The sequence below is a fragment of the Pezoporus wallicus genome, unplaced genomic scaffold, assembly GCF_028554395.1.
Source record: "Pezoporus wallicus isolate ANWC-B61680 ecotype Strahan unplaced genomic scaffold, APGP_CSIRO_Pwel_v1 scaffold_7107, whole genome shotgun sequence".
NCBI classification, from domain to species: domain Eukaryota; kingdom Metazoa; phylum Chordata; class Aves; order Psittaciformes; family Psittacidae; genus Pezoporus; species Pezoporus wallicus.
The window spans coordinates 6,621,958-6,637,549 of record NW_026642114.1 but is presented as its reverse complement, the minus strand read 5'-3'; the positions used below and the strand labels follow the sequence as shown (position 1 = coordinate 6,637,549).

Here is a 15,592-nt window from a genome sequence, read left to right as displayed (position 1 = left end):
TTTTAGGAAGGCACATGAATTTAACTGTCTGGCATGGGAAAATCCTGGTCTTGCATGTTTTAAGAACATGAGATGAGACTGTATCTCATAATTTGTCTGTTTAGGCTGCAGACCCATACGCTACTAGCAATGTTGTCCAAAAAAAAGAGAAATTGCAATTTACAGTCCCTTTTAAGTTGTTGGGGATCTTTGTTGATGATGTGTTTCTTTTTTGTTATTTCTTTTTTCTTTTTTATCTTTTTTAATGTGGTCCTATATTTTCTTCTTATTCATAACACTGTTTTTCAAGAAAGTTTCTTGCACTTGACTCGAGGCAGTGACTCTGTAGGCACTTTCTACAGCACAGTTAAGTTAATCAGCTGCTGCCTGATACTTTATACAGAGGAGCTGGTTGTCATCTGCAGAAGAGGAGAGCTGCTCAGTCTGATCTTGTTGGAAGTGGATGCTGGCTAGTCCAGCCCAAACTTGCTCAAGAAACTTTATCACAGGTACTCTGAACTAGAGAGAACAGATGCTGAGATTCCAGCTGGGGTTTTGTATTCAGAGCTGGGTTGCTCTGTCACATGCAGCTCAAACTGATTGTCACTGTAGATCTTGTGGAGCCTACTACCTGTCCCGTAAACAGCCAGACTGAGATAATAGTGTATTTCATGGAAATCTATAAAATTTGTGTATCCCCACCTTAATTAAAGTGACCTTAACTGATTGAGCCTATTCAAGAGGAGATTTGCCATGTTGTAAATTTACAGCTCAGTCTGTTTGCTTCCTTGTTCCTTCCAAATTTGACTTGGCTATCTGAAATGATCTTTCACCACTTGCCCTTTTTGTTCCCACAGACTCTGTGAAACTGATTGAATTATTTTTAAGGTGCCTTGAGTGTTTCAGGTAAATGTGATACATGAAGAGACATTGACACTTTCAACGTAGCACCTGAGGAGCCACTAAGCCTTGGAGGATCTGTTGACTTTAATGGAATATCAGTGGCCATATCCTTTGTGTTGCTTTGACAGTTCAATTACACCAACAAGCTGAGGGCACTGGCGTGGATCAAAAAAGTTATGTATTTTTGCTGGCATAAAATTAGAATTTATATGAAAGTTTTTCCAAGGAGGAATAAAGAAAAGAGACATGGACAGGTCTTTATAGTTGATTGTAGGTTACTTCACTACTAGAGAGCTGGTGAGACAAATGTGAGATTTTGGTTTCATGTCACCTAAACACTTTCTGACTTAAGAGCATTTGAGCTGGAATCACTTGTAATTAGCATGGGCTTGGCAGAAACTGGCACTGCTGCTGTTTTCATAGAAACTATCTGCATAGTCCAGTTGTGCCATGGGGAAAACTGCTATTAGCAAGTAGCACAAGTATAGTCTTGAGTGTGTCTGTGGAGTTACTGCTTTTACAGTAGCTGATGTCCTTGATGGCACTGTAGCAACTCTGAAAGCAAGAACATAGCTGTCTGTCTCCTGTACCTTGTATGTCTCACCTAAATGTTATGGTCTTTAACATATTTATCATCGCAGCCACATATTTTTTTAGGCAGCTGTTGGTGTCTGGGAGCTTTTAATTGCATTGCTTATGAGAACCTGGCATGTACATGGTCCAGAGAGATGTAGCCATTGCTCTACTTTTCACAGTCTTCTCGGATGAGGCTGTTTTCACTGCAGCTGACTGTGGTCAGGCTGATGCAGAGTGCAACCTGTCCTAGACTCAAATGATCCATCTGGGATCTATTGCCCAATTGACACAATCTAAGAACTTACTAAATTAAGTAAATGATGAGGACCAGAGAGCACCTGCTGTTCCCCATAACCTGTGTTGCTGCTCAGAGGTTGGGCAAGGTGTCTCCTGCCTCCTTGGTGGAGCCTGGGAGCTTGTGAGTGGGTGGCGTGGGAACTGGGGACAATTGAGAATTTGTACTGGGATGCAGAGTTGCTCCTTGGGGCAGAAAAATAAATCTATGATTCTTGGCCCTATAACGAAGAAAACAAGACACTGTGGACTTGTTGCAGCCTGTGCAGTCTGTGAATGTTTTCTCCTTGTCAAGATGCTACTGTCACATAAGTAATTTTATTGCCAAAGGGCAGGGAATGAACTAGTGAAGTGGGAGAGGGGACTGTGTTTGTGAAAATCAGTGTACCAAGTGTACAGCCCTTCACTTTTTGCTCTTGTAGTGTTTATTTATCTATATGATTTGCAGGGAGGAGAAGGGGATGGTAGTGTAGGAGGTACATCTGTCTCGTCCAGGAGAGAGTGACTGTTCAGATGAGAAGGCATTGTGCATGCAGTGCTTGAAATTAGCCCTTAAAATAGCACACTCCACATCTTAGTAATGTATTGAATATACCTGAATAAGAAACAGTCTGATTGAAGTATTAAGCTTGTTGTAGTGGGTCTGCTGTGACTCATCAGGAAATCGAAAGTCTTGAGATGAAACTCACCCTCTCTTATGTCTTTTTGGAAGAGACAGGAATTAGTCGTAGACGGGAAGTAATTAATTGTTCTATGATTGTCATAAATAGGTACCAAACAACAAGCTCATGCTGAAGTATTTATATCCTAAGCCCTGTCTTGTGAGCCCAGCTATCAAGAGCCTCCATCAGACAGTGAAAAATAAAGTTCTCTGGAATGAGCAGCACTTCCACCTACATGCATTTAAGTGAGACAGGATGGAGGTGAGCTGGTAGGCTGCATGCTGTAATAAGCCATTTACTAGGATATAATGGCTGCAGGGTACAAATGATGTTTCTACTTATTCAATGCAAATATTAAAAAAGAAAAAAGCCCCCCCCCCCCCCCCCCCCCCGTAAAGTCTATAACACTCTTAATCTCCAGTTTGCTTCATGAATATTAGCTTGGCCAATGTTGCAACACCCCACGGAGGCAGACAACATGTATGCACAGCCTTCTTCATCTGCCTGAGAAACTGAGGCAATGGAAAGGCTTTTAATTTATGTTTCTGGCTCTATACTAGGGCAAATTCCTGGGCAACAGCCTGGTTTCACAGTGGGCAGGATGGAGAAGTCCTTTCGTTCTTGGCAGGAGCATGGGAATTCTGACTTTCAGGGACTAATTCCATGAATTTAGGGTTTCCTTTGGAGAGATTTGCTGATTTGCTTCTGTTGCAAGTAGAACTGTCCTGTGTATTGGAGTCACAGAAGGTGCATTGGCATAGCTGGCAGAGGTAGATAATGAGGGGATGAATATGCACAGAAATATCTCTCTAATTTAGAGAGTAGCTATAGCTATTACGTATCTGTCTGACTGTGGGATAATGCTGGAAATGCAGATGCTGGGAAAAGAAGCAAGACAATCAAGATGAGCAAATACCTGTTTAAAAAAAAGCAACAATCCCCAAGGAAAAGGAGCTTGATGGCTTTGTGTTTGTCTGCAGTGAAGTCATGGCAACAGAACATTCATTTAGCAAAATTAACTGTTTCTCTATCTTACAAAAAAAAAAAATCAAATAATAATGATGCAAGGGAGCATCCTTTTATCTCAACCAAATGAGTCCGTTTGTGCCAAAGCAATGGAGTCATCCTGGGGAGTTTGCTTCAGAGAGCATGTGCTTTATTAGAACAAAATGTAATAGTTGTCCCACAGCCATAACTGTAAGAGCCTGGTGCCCTAGGCGAGCACTTTCAGTAACAGGAAAACCAAAGTTAGGTTCCTGTACCTGTATGATGTTGAAATACACACTTTGGAGCCTGATTTTAAGCTTTCACTTGTTTGGGATTTCAGCTCAGTTAAGTTCTGGATACAGCTTTCAGAAGGGGTGTAATCTTTTTAAAGTTCCTCATGGGTAATGCTTAGTTTTAAAATTAATTAGGTATCTAGGGACAAAATGTTGATGATGCTTCACTTTGGGTGTACCCAAATACTTGTAAAAAAAACCAGTTGTCTTTAAGTCCCTTTGACTTTGAGACATAGGCTTCTTTGTGCCCAAGACTCCGTTTTAGCTCCTGACCATAGCAGTATCTGAAATAATTGTCACACAAATACCAAAAATAACACTTGTATGCTACTTCTGTTTTGGTGTTTGCTCCCTATCTCCATGCACAGACCGCTCTGTGAAGCAGTATGCAAGGGTGGACCACACAGTGACTGTGTTGGTAGGCATGAAAGCTCTTTTTACATCACTGAGAATCTCATATTTGGAATTCAGAAATTGTTCATCTTGGTGATAAGCAGGGGCAAGCTCCAGGGAAAATATCATGAACTCAAACGTGTTGCTTGAGGTGCCTGGAAGGTGGTGTTTCTCTTAAGTAGTGTTTTCCAACCAGATCGAATTTTACTTTGTGGCTCTCGTGGAGATGGTCTTAGGCAATGCCTTATGGTTTCCATGAAAGCATATGACAGCAGAAAGAGAAAGCTTTTATCTTTATGAAGGAGTGAAACAGCTCCAGGGAGATTTCTAAGGGTGATTTGACTTTGATTTGGTTTCTGTCAGAAACATTGGGAAGCTTCAGACTAATTGGAAACTTGACCATTTATTGACATCAGTGCTCACCAGGTGAACATGAGTTGTCTTCCACTGCTTTTTCATACCTGGAGGAAACTTGTGGCTTTCTCCTGCAACTTAAATTTTGGTTTAATGAAAGAGAAGTGAGAACTGAGCATAGGTGGATGAGTTCTGGTCAGTGAAGGAGAGCCACAATTGTTTTATACAGAGATAGGTATCTCAGATATTGTTGTGGACGTCTTCTATGTAAAAAGCCAATGTTTTGGCTTTTTTTTGGAAAGCGTCTCTTTCGGGAGGGACCTCATATGAATAGCAGAGCTCTTCATGTCACTTGTCAAACAAGGTGCAGAGGCTGGCTGGGGGTGCATGGTGTTTCCCATTTCAGCCTTAGGCTGGTATATTTGCAGAAGTGGCTGGCTGTTTCTTTCCACTTGTTTCTGTTCTCCGAGGCTGGACATAGCCCTTGCTGTAGCTCTTAACAATATGAGAGCAGAAGGGCCAGGCCATAGCATCCTCCTGCTGAAGCAATGCCCATGGGCTGCCTAGAGGGAGGAGAACCAGTGAGCTAGAGTGGGAGTGCAAATCCAAGATGGTTACACATTAGATTCCGTCAGAGGCTTTTAAGGAATAACAACTCACATCTCAGGCTATTTTGGGTGAGGGGTGAGATCCCCAAACAGGAATACTTGCAAGTTAGGAAGCTCCAGCCCCATGGGTTGTCCCAGCACACATAGGGCGAATGAGCACTGTGGAAAAGCCTGAGCGGCTGCTGCCAAATGACTGGGATGATGCAGCCCACGATGTCTGTTGTGTCTGAGATCTCTGTAAAGTCTCTCGCGTCCTTCCTCAAGTTTAGTTTTCCCGTGGAGGCTGTCGCAGTAATGAGAATGTCTCCCATCTGCTCATCACATGGCTTGGCACATTTAGCTAGAATATATATATATTTTTTTATTATGGGGTTAGCCAGTGGTAACCATGACGATTAGACTTACCACACGGCATTTTTTTCCCTCCTCGAGTCGGTTTGAAATGCTGACAATTAAATAGATACAGTACACTTTAGAGATCTATCAGTCTCTTTGTTGTCTTGACAACCAGAGTATATTTAGAAATGTAACAAGTACATGAAGTTCAATTGCACTTTTGCTAAAACATAGTTTTGTAGCTTGAGAATTTAATCTGTTTTTTTGTAGATCCAGGTGCTTATTTGAGCTGTGCCTGACTTTTGCTTTGGTCTCTTTGGGAAGCTCCTACATAGCAGTGGGAAGACTCAGCTGGTGGAAAGAAGGCCCTTGTCAGGTAGGGAGCAAACCTGCCCCCTGTTTATTGGAGATACTTTGCATGGCAGGGGCTTGGGTGAAGGCCTGGTAGCCCCTGCATACCTGGGCACCAAGAGTCCTGTACCTCTGGGTACTTACGGTGCCCTGTACACCTGGGTGCTTGTGGTTTGGCTGCTGATTCGCAGTGTGAGAGGAATGTGTGTGATCATTGTCTCACATCTGCTGTTCCTGCAGATCCACCTCTGGTGCTGGGGAGCAGTGAGCAGTGTGTCTGAGCATCCTCTCCTAGATGAGCTGCTCTCGCAGTTCTGTAGTGCTTTGGTATGGGAAGACAGTACCATGGAGCATGACACTGGTAGACTGTGACATCTTTCTTCCTGCACCTGAGTTACCTTTGGCTGCAACTAGCAATATCTCTCTTCCACTGAAGCAGTAACAGAGACTTCTTCTCTGTATCCCTTCCCCTGTTTTGCCTTTGATTTCCTGGGGACATTTTTGTTGGATTTTAACAAAAATACTACTACTACTAACAAAAAACTACTACCACCACTACTACTGTTTCTTTTGTCCCCTCCCATTTGACTGGAAGAATTGAGCTCATCCTCTCCTCATTGAGCTGGGATAGCAACATGTGGGCAAGTTTGGATTTTTAGGGTTGCATCCAGGGCTGGAAGAGCAGAAGTGAATTAAAATAGAGTGCATCTTGTGGGAGCTGTAAATGTCCCTGTCCCCCATCACCCACAGTGATGGTTGGTATGTGTTGTGTGGCTGTGCTGCTCTCTGCCTGGTATGTGTTGTGTGGCTGTGCTGCTCTCTGCCCTTTTCCTTTTGAGCCAGCAGAGAGCTGTGGTCAGTGTAGGCACCTTTGTGGTATCCCAGCCATACCTCTAAGTGTAGTGATGTGCCAGCCCTAAGGAACAGCTGGGATGTATTGCTCCCATCTACTGCAATCCTACAGCCTGAAGGCTAAGAGATACAGGCTGGCACCACAGTGCCTTCATTATGCTCCTAGCAGAGGATCTGTCAGTGCTAGCCCCTTGCTTAATGCGATGGCTTGCAAAGTTGCTTCTGAAGCAAGAGACACCCAAGCACAAGGATCTTGGAGTATTTCCCTGGCTTGAGTGACCAATGAATGAAATGGAAATCAGGCGAGGAAACAGAACAGTTCACTACCATTCCTCCATCTGCCTGACCAAGGTTGTGATGCTGGTCGGGGCAGCCCCTTTGGAAGGCTCACAGGTTGAGGAGCTGCTAAAAAAGCCTTTGTGGAGGGGTGTTAGTGGCCCTTCCTAATCAGCACCTGAACCCCGTGGCAGGCCCTGGGATGCTTGTGGATTTTCTGCAAAATGTCAAGCAGCTCTTCCACCATTCCTTGTCCAAGGTTTGACTTATAATTGATGCTTGGCAGTATGATTTGGGCAGGACAGCTGTGAAAAAAACAAATAAACCAAGATTCTCTTTTATCAACAAAGCTGTGGCAACACAACAATCTGAACAGGAGCTTGGTTATAGCAAAAGGCCTCCCCATCTGCTATTTGCCTAAGGGAACCACTTCATTTGGTGAGATAGTTTAAAGATGACAGCCATGATTCTGTGGTATGGATGTTGTGATGGTCAGTAGCATCCATCCCTGGGTAGCAAGCTGTAAAACTAGTCAATAGCATTGCTCTGCTGCTGGGGAGCATAGTCAGCACAAACTTGTCTCTGGGATGCTCTATTACAGGAGAGTGAGGAAGGCTCAAGGGAGAGGAGCCCTACCTGACATCAGCTGTTTTGGCAAGTGATGTCTGATGAAGTGTATTTCCTGAAGTCATCTTGTCTATCTGCTGTACCTGAAATATAATTTAGTAAGGCTCAAAAAGAGGGGAGGATTGTTTTTTTCTAGCATGATTTTGCTTCCCTTATCTCTGTATTTCTTTTTAATTCATTATCTGTCAAATAATGTGGGTGATTTTTCAGTGTGTGTGCAGAGCTCAGTTTCATTTTTCTGTTTTCTTTGCTCCTTCTATTTTACCAATTTCAAAATGAAAATTGAAAACCATAGTTATATCTGTACTTGAGCTTTGTTTGTAAATTGTTAACATGTCTTTTTCAAGTGTTTAATAGCTACTGGGATTTATTCTTAAAATACAACCACCAAAACCCAATGATGCTAATGAGTCTTCAAGAGTACTTTAAACAAGTTATCCCAATCAATCTGACAAAGATAATGGTCTTGTATTAGAAGATATTTAGCTGGAGGTTGGATGAGCTGTAATGTTTATGGGTCTGTAGATCTGTAACCAGACAAAATCAGAATAATGCTTTTGATTTCAGTGGAGCTGTATCTGTTTATTATAACTGAGGCTTAGGCAGCACTTTAGATGCAAATTACAACCTCTCTGAAGTTAAGTGGGGTTTTGACTTAATTTCTGGAAGCAGTAATGTTAGCAAAATAGTGAAGACCAGGGACCCACATACCCTGTAGTCTGTAACTTTGAGTTGCTCTCTTTCACTTGCTGTCAAAATCAGATTCCCTCGATTTGGGCTAGTAATTAAAATGCAGCTTCTCTTAAGCATCTCCCAAAGGCAGGCAGAGAGGATGGAAGTGCAGCCTATGCAGATTATATATATATATATATACACACACATATTTTGCAAAAGATGCCAGTAGCTACATTGTCCTCTCTGACTGCTTGTGGCTGGGCTGTTGGCCTGAAGATTGTGCTTTCCAGAATTATCAGGCTGTGATGCAGAGAGAGCTGGAATCTCCTTTCCCCCAGTGTACTTGTGTTCACACAGCAACTGGGAGACATGGGCCACCGCTCATCACCCCCACTGTGTGTGGCATAAGTGATTCACCATGCATTCATTCCTGGTCACATAAGGGGCATTAGTTTAAACCAGGCTTGAGGTTAGTGTTAGCTATTTGAAGTCTTAAGTCTGAAAGCAACATCAAACAGGGAGCAGAAAATGTATCATGCACACAAAAAATCTCTGGGATTTGTTTCCCCTTTAAAAATTAACAATAATAATAAATTCCAAACTGTTAGCATATGCTGTCTCCTCTGGTCAGGACACCTGTCTGCCTTTTTGCTGTTACTTGATAACGGCTTCCAGTGCTTGCAAAAATGTTAACGTGACTTTTTTGTCACGGCAGATATGAAAGGAATACCCAGTGTGTGTGGGCAGGTCCTCAACAAATTTCTCTGTGCTTCTTGGGCTTTGGTGCGGATCTGAAGCAACTGCTGCAGTTCTCTCTGCTCCCCTTCCTCCGCTGTGGACCGGGAGGGTGAAGATGCTGCCCTGCCAGACCCGGTTCTCCTGAGCAAAGACTGTTGATGGTTGGGCTAGTCGGTTTCAGCCTGGTTTCCTTAAAAACTGATGTATGTGACTGGCTAGATATGTTTCTCCTCCTCTTCAGTGATGTTTAACTCCTTGGCTAATCTGAGCCATGCTTGTTAAGAGATAATTAGACTTTAGGAAAATACGGTTGCATGTGCAGTTAGGAGGAGCTTGTGGGCCTGGGATAGCCAGAAACATGGTGGGCTGGAAGAACTGGAGCAGGTGGGGGTGAACTGGACTTTCCACTAATTATTGCTAGTATTTTTTAAGCTTGTTTATTTCTTCTTCAGGACTGAGATGAAGGGAAACAGATAACACCAGGGTAGGCTAGATATCAATAAGCTGGAAGTAAGAAAGGCTGCTGGTTGAAAGCAGCATGTGGTAACAGAAAAATGTGTTTTTGTTTTTAGCTGGGCATCCTTGGAGGCACCCAAAAGGAAGCAAGGGCTGAAGCTGTCTTACCCTACTGCTTTTTCCACAGTTGCTGCATGTTTAATGCATCCCTTCTCAGCTTCAGTTTTTCTTGGTGCTCGTGTGGCAAAGCCAGCACTGTGGGCATGACTCACCATTGGCCTGAGCAGTGGAGGAGGCCTCTTCTTAGAGGCCCTTTAAGCATGAGAAGCAGAAAGGGTGTTTGGTCAGGCTTTGAAAGAGACTTTGTTACCTGCAGCCCTTAGGTCAGAACCTTTCACAAGCTCTACAGTGATTTGAAACAAGTAGCTTCTCTCCCAAATAAACTTCAGTTTCTCTGCTTGTTCTGATATAAACTGCAAATGAGTGAAAAACACTTACATGGGTCAAAAAAGGGACAGACTGACACATGGGTTGTATCAGAGGGGGGAAAAAAGCTATGCTCTGCTCTATACAGGAGGGTAACTGGCATTAAGGGCCATTTTGGGGCTCTTTTCTTGGTGGGGTGTTACAGCCAGCTTGATTCACTTTCTGCTTTTACAATGAACAAAACATTGATTCTGATCTTTCTGTTTGCACCCACAGAGGTCCCTTGGAAAAGCTTGTCGTACTTCTGCCTGAGTGCCTGACAAGGCCACCTTGCTTCCAGGTGTGGAATGGATCAGGTCATGGGGCTTTTGCCAACTGCTGAATGTAGAGGGAGTGGAAAGATCCTGAGACCGTGTTCGGTCATTCAGCAAGTGATAGTCATTTCACCAAAGCTCAGGGTGGTGGGAGGCCAGCCTAAACAGGAGGCTTGAGGTGATTTTACTATTTCTGGGTCCAGGTCTGGAAGCAGCAAACATGCAGGCCCTCTTGGGAATGGGCGTGTTGCATGGGAATGATTGCATGGTCCTGTGAACTGTATTATTTTGACTACTTTTTGAATGAGACTTTCCTACTTGTGGACCTGAATTCACATTGCATCCATGGATGCTCTGCATCCTGGATATGCTCCCAGCTGGTGATGGAGAGTTGGCTGTATTACAAGCTTTAATCTAACCATGCTTCAGTGGACAAAAGCAAGAAAGGATATAAGCCTATTAAGAATAACCTGAATAGCAAATTATGCGAGGAGCAAATTAATTCATTCTTTAGAATTGCCAGTTCCATCAAATTCACTTGGAGATATTTAACTGTGACTGTAAGGATCATCCTGATAAACTACCCCAAACTCTTGTAGGAGTCCCTTGCCATATTATGTTTATGACATGCATTGTGCTTTGTGCCTATCCCATGATAGGATGATTCAGTTGCAGAAAGGGTGAGGCTGCAAAAAAGGAGCAGTGTCAGAGCAGTATGTTTGTTCTCAAGCCTCTCTCAGGTGTGCCATCCCAGGAGGCAAAAGAGATGCTACAAAGTCAACTGGGGGAAGAAAGCAGTGAGCTTGTTGGGAAGTGTAGAACAAATGAACAGGGATTGCTGGTAGCTGGTTTAGAACAGCTCAATGGCTGTGATGACGGTCTGTAGGAGATGTGCTTTGGTAGGGTGTGGTGGATCTGGGAAGTCTTTGCTGTGGTGATGGTTCCTTGCACCAAGTGGCAGCACCAGAAGGCCATGTGTGGTACAAGTGCTGGAGGCCACATAAGTTTATAATTTTTTGGGGGGGAGTGGGGGGGTGGGGTGGGTGTGTTTTGCTTTAGTTGTTTGGGGTTTGTTTTTTTTTTTTTTTTGGTTGTTGGTGTGTTTTGTTGTTTTTTTTTAATGTGTAGTATATGGCTAGATGAGGTTTCAGCCCACTGTTCACTGCAAACAGGTGGGAACATTAATAAATGTTGAAGGACAAAGACAGACAAGGGATTAATGAACAGAGGACAGGAGATTAATAGCTAGAGGGGACAATTTGGTTCAAGGCCTGGTCTTCCCAGTTGCTGGGTTATGGAAGATTAATAGCAGCTTTTCTGTTAGTCTCACTCTTTCTGCAGCAGCTTTTCTGGCTAAGTCTAATAAACTGTTTCAGTGGGTTGCTGTAAATATGAAATCTAGGAAGGAGCCCATCCTTACAGACTGTTAACTAGGTGGGACAGTGTTAATTTTGCGTTCTATTCAAAACTTAAGCAATAACATCAATATATTTGTGAGTTGTGAAGTCAGACATTCAGGTGCTTACAACTCTTCTCAGGACAAAAATGTGTCATAAAATGTTATCTTCTCAAGCAAGCTGTCTCTGACAAATTGTTTCATACTCAGGGTCCTGTGCAAGAGGTTGATTTCTCGTCTCTTGACTGAGTTCTCAGCTTTGTTTCTGTGGAAAACTGGCCTCTAGACCTGTTACATCTGGCCTCTCATTACACTTGTGTGAGATTAGATCACTGTAACAGAACACTAACTTTACAAAATTTAAATTCCACATTAAATTTGTGGAAGAACAGTGGAACAGAGAAAATCTATATTCTGGTAGTAGGGCACATGCTGTTCTGGTAGTAGGACGCATGCTGTTCTGACATAGACAGTCAGCCTCAAACACCTACCTTAAGTCTGTACCTTCCAAGTCAAGCACTGCAGTAGTCCTTGGCATATGCCCTCAGTGTATTTTTGGTAGTCTTCACAAAGATGACCCCAAGTCCTTCATGCATAGGGTTATAGCAATATGCAGGTACATGTATGACCATTTTGGGAAGGAAGCAACTGTGTGCCCGTAACAGTGAGCATGATGAAGACAGGGCTGATATCAGAACTTCACGTAGCAGTAGCTGAATATCTTTTCCACAGAAGAAAGGCTACACACAGTTTCAAGTGTCCTGTAACAAAGCTCTGCCCCTCTCAACTGTTCTTGCATGCAGTGCCCTTGGCTTTTCAAAAGTTAATTGATTCGTCTATATTATGATTCCCTCTTTAATTTTATTTGTGGAAAGAAGAACATGGACAAATCTTTCTCCAGAGAAATATTTTACACTTCTCCTCTTTGAACGCTGGCCTCGGGTCTGTCGCATTTCTTAATGAGTCTCTAACTGAACAGCTATGGTTCCTACATGCTCCAGCCTTGACACATGCATACTTGTACACCCACGTGCCTGCTCCATTGAACTGAGCAGCCTGCCTGCTCCCCTTGCATGCTCACTGCTTTGGGATTTGCATTAGCAAGGTAGTATCTTCCTGGGAAGCCCTATACACGAGTGGGGGCTTTATAACTCCAAGCATAGATAGATATGGCATCAAGTGAGCTGTCTTGTGAATCGGAAATGCTGTAACCTCTTTATTACACTGTCCGCCCCACCGCAGGCTTGTTTAACGTGCTCCTCCAGGAGCCCGAATTCCTGTGGGCTGCCCTACCCATGGTGAGGACTCGAGCTAGTGCCGAGCACAGAGTTAAACACCCAACACTGAATTACTGTCTGGTATGCCAGTGGCTGCCAGCTCTTTGATAGCCTGTTTTTAATGAAGATTCCTCCTGTAATTCCTAGAATATCTTTCAGTGCAAAAAATGAGCTCTGTGTGTATTTTGCTGTGGGCTGAATTTTTTTCCTGCTCTTCACAGCTCCCTCCATGAACAGAGAGGAAAGGGAGGGGGAAGCAGCTGACTGCTTTTTTTGTTGTTGTTCTTCTACTTGACTTCTGTGAAATATGTGGCGATCAATTGCTCACAACTAACAAAATGTTTTTGTTTCTCTTTGCAAAAGCATATGGGAACTGCAGGAAAAGCATATGGGTGTTTTTAGGAAAACATATTGGTGAATGGACAGATTATAGTGGTGCCAATATGTTTTGGGTGTCTGGCTAGACCACTACTACTGCCACACTTGCTGGCATGCAGACACATCCACAAGATTTCCAGCATGTGAGTGGTGTGTAGCTGCTTCTGGGGAACTGCTGGCTGTGCTGGATCAGACCCCTGTTAAAACAGTGTTGTGATCCATCTTTGTTGTGTGTGACTGCTTCACCATGTCCCGGACTAGGCTCCAGGCTTGTGTTTATGGCAGCATATCCATTCTTTCAGTAGACTGAGCCCAGAGCTTCACTTGCAGCTGACTGCAAATAATGATAATGGTAACCATTTTTCTTTCTAAAGCCCTGGACTGAAGTCCTAATAACACCTGAGCATCTTGAAAACAGGCTAGGCAGCCTCTGTTTTACCTCTGCTGCTCCGTCAAGGTTTTTTTTTTTTGTGTCAGCTGGAGCTATTATATTTAATTTCTCTGTTTTGCGGCTGCTTTTGAGAAGATGCAAAACATTTTCATTACTACTTATGGGCGTAGTCCTGTTTGCTTTGATACTGGTGATCCAGAGAAAGGGATCCACAAGCTGGTAAGAGCTTGGGAATGGTAAGGGGATTAAGTGGCCTTGGTTGGTACGTCTGTTTTGGTGGCTGTCAGCATCCCTACAGTTTGAGTTGCGCTGCTGTGGACACCTGTGCAAGAAGAAGTCTTTGACAACTCCATCTAGACATCCCTTACTGGTTGCCCTCGCGGTGAGGGAGTGCTGCCTGCCCTATCTCTGCCTGCAATGGGCACGGCTGTGGCGGGTTGCACGGGTTTGTAGCAGCTCTCTGCCCATGTTTAGGTTTGGAAGGTCTTAGGGGACTGGCTAAGGTCTCGTTGCACAGACATGCACATTACCTCCTGTCAATAAGAGCTCATGGTCTAAATAGACAAAACAGAGCTGTGCTGAGAAAGATGTTACGGTCTCCGAGTGTCAGGAAAGACAGGCAACAACTGAACTCAGGAATGATTTCATGAGCGGGTTCAATCAGTCAGAGTTTGTACCATTGCTAGAAGAGGTGGTCCCGCTGCCTGTGTGTACCCAACCCTTGTTTTGGCCATAAAGTCAATTTTATCCTTTATAGACATAAGCATGAGTTGTGAGGCAGCGGAGGGGGCAAAACACGTGGCTAAAGACTGAAGAGATAAGCAAGATGTACATTTGGGCAGTCATTTGGACGTCGCATTGTTTATCTTGGTTATGAACCTGGACTCTCAGATACTCTGAGTGGTAATTCAGCACCTTTTAGTGTTCTTCCTCTTATGCCAACTCAGGATGATTTGGTAGTGAGTAATTTTACATTATTTAATGTAGCCACTTTCCTTATAGCTCTTTTGTTCCATGAGACAGTTCCCTATTTTATTATGCAAACAGTACATTAAGATCCTTGTGGGCCTAAGTTCCCAGCAGTGCTTGAGATGATGGCAGGGAATTAGGTTATTTCAGAAATAATGATTCTCTCCTCTAGAAGCTTTCTTGGAGTTCTGCTTTAGCTGCTTTTGATATTATACATGCTTTAAAAAAAAAATAAAAAAACCCCCAGTACTTCCTAAATGTTATAGAGCTCAAAAAATACACTGTATGCCTTGTCACAATATTTAATACAGAGTGCTATTTACAGTAATGAATCAAAATGTCAGTTTTTAAAATATGAACTGTCAGAGTGTTCCTACTTTGCAGAAAACTTTGATATGACAGTTTTTTAATCATATGACTATTACATCAAATGTGTCTCGGTACTTTCGCTCAACAAAGTCTTTTTTTATTCTTTCCCCCTCCCTTTTCACTGTAGAGTCTGGTAGGGTTGTTTGACTGAATGCACTTTGATTAGAGGTTGGAAGGATGCAGAGCTGAATGCTTTTGTATATTGACAGATGGGATGTATCACTACCTGTGTTTGTGCTGACTGTGGTCACCTGGTCTTAGGTATAGCCTGGTTTGGATCACCTTTACCTTGTGTTCCCAGTGTTTGCCCCAAGTCTGCTGCTCAGGCAGCAGCACTGGTGGATATGAGCCCTGACTAAGCAGCACTGATGCCTCTAGGTATAACTCCACATTTAGGGCAGCTGGGGTAAAACTGTCTCTTTAGTAATAAAAGCTGGCTTGTACAGTAACATTGCTAATCCCTGTAGCTTTACCATGAAGGGACAAGTAAAATAAAGAACTCCAGGCAAAGGACGCTTGTGCATCCTTAGTGAGCTGAAGGGGTTGCTGTGCACGACAGGGTTGGTGTTGCTCCTGGAGGAGGAAGCAAGGGGCTGGGGATGTCAAGTGGCTTCCCCAGTGGCTTGGCTTACCCTGGACCCAGGTCAATGAGTGTGCTTGTTCTCTGAACCCCCTCTGTGAATTTAGACCAGAATATTCCCCCCCTTTTTTT

At 43.5% G+C, this 15,592-nt stretch overlaps 1 protein-coding gene across 10 annotated transcripts in view; it reads left to right on the top strand.

Annotated features, from left to right (window-relative positions):
* Positions 1-15,592, top strand: part of LPP (LIM domain containing preferred translocation partner in lipoma) — a 311,612-nt gene that overhangs the window by 66,736 nt on the left and 229,284 nt on the right. For 5 of the 10 annotated variants that reach the window (XM_057427441.1, XM_057427450.1, XM_057427449.1 and 2 more), the window contains 2 exons: positions 5,656-5,761; positions 10,063-10,126. The exons of 1 other annotated variant lie outside the window; for it this stretch is intronic. The gene's annotated coding sequence lies outside the window, so the exon portion shown is untranslated. The remainder of the gene's footprint in view (positions 1-5,655; positions 5,762-10,062; positions 10,127-15,592) is intronic. 4 more of the 10 variants (XM_057427444.1, XM_057427442.1, XM_057427446.1 and 1 more) reach the window with 2 other exon arrangements.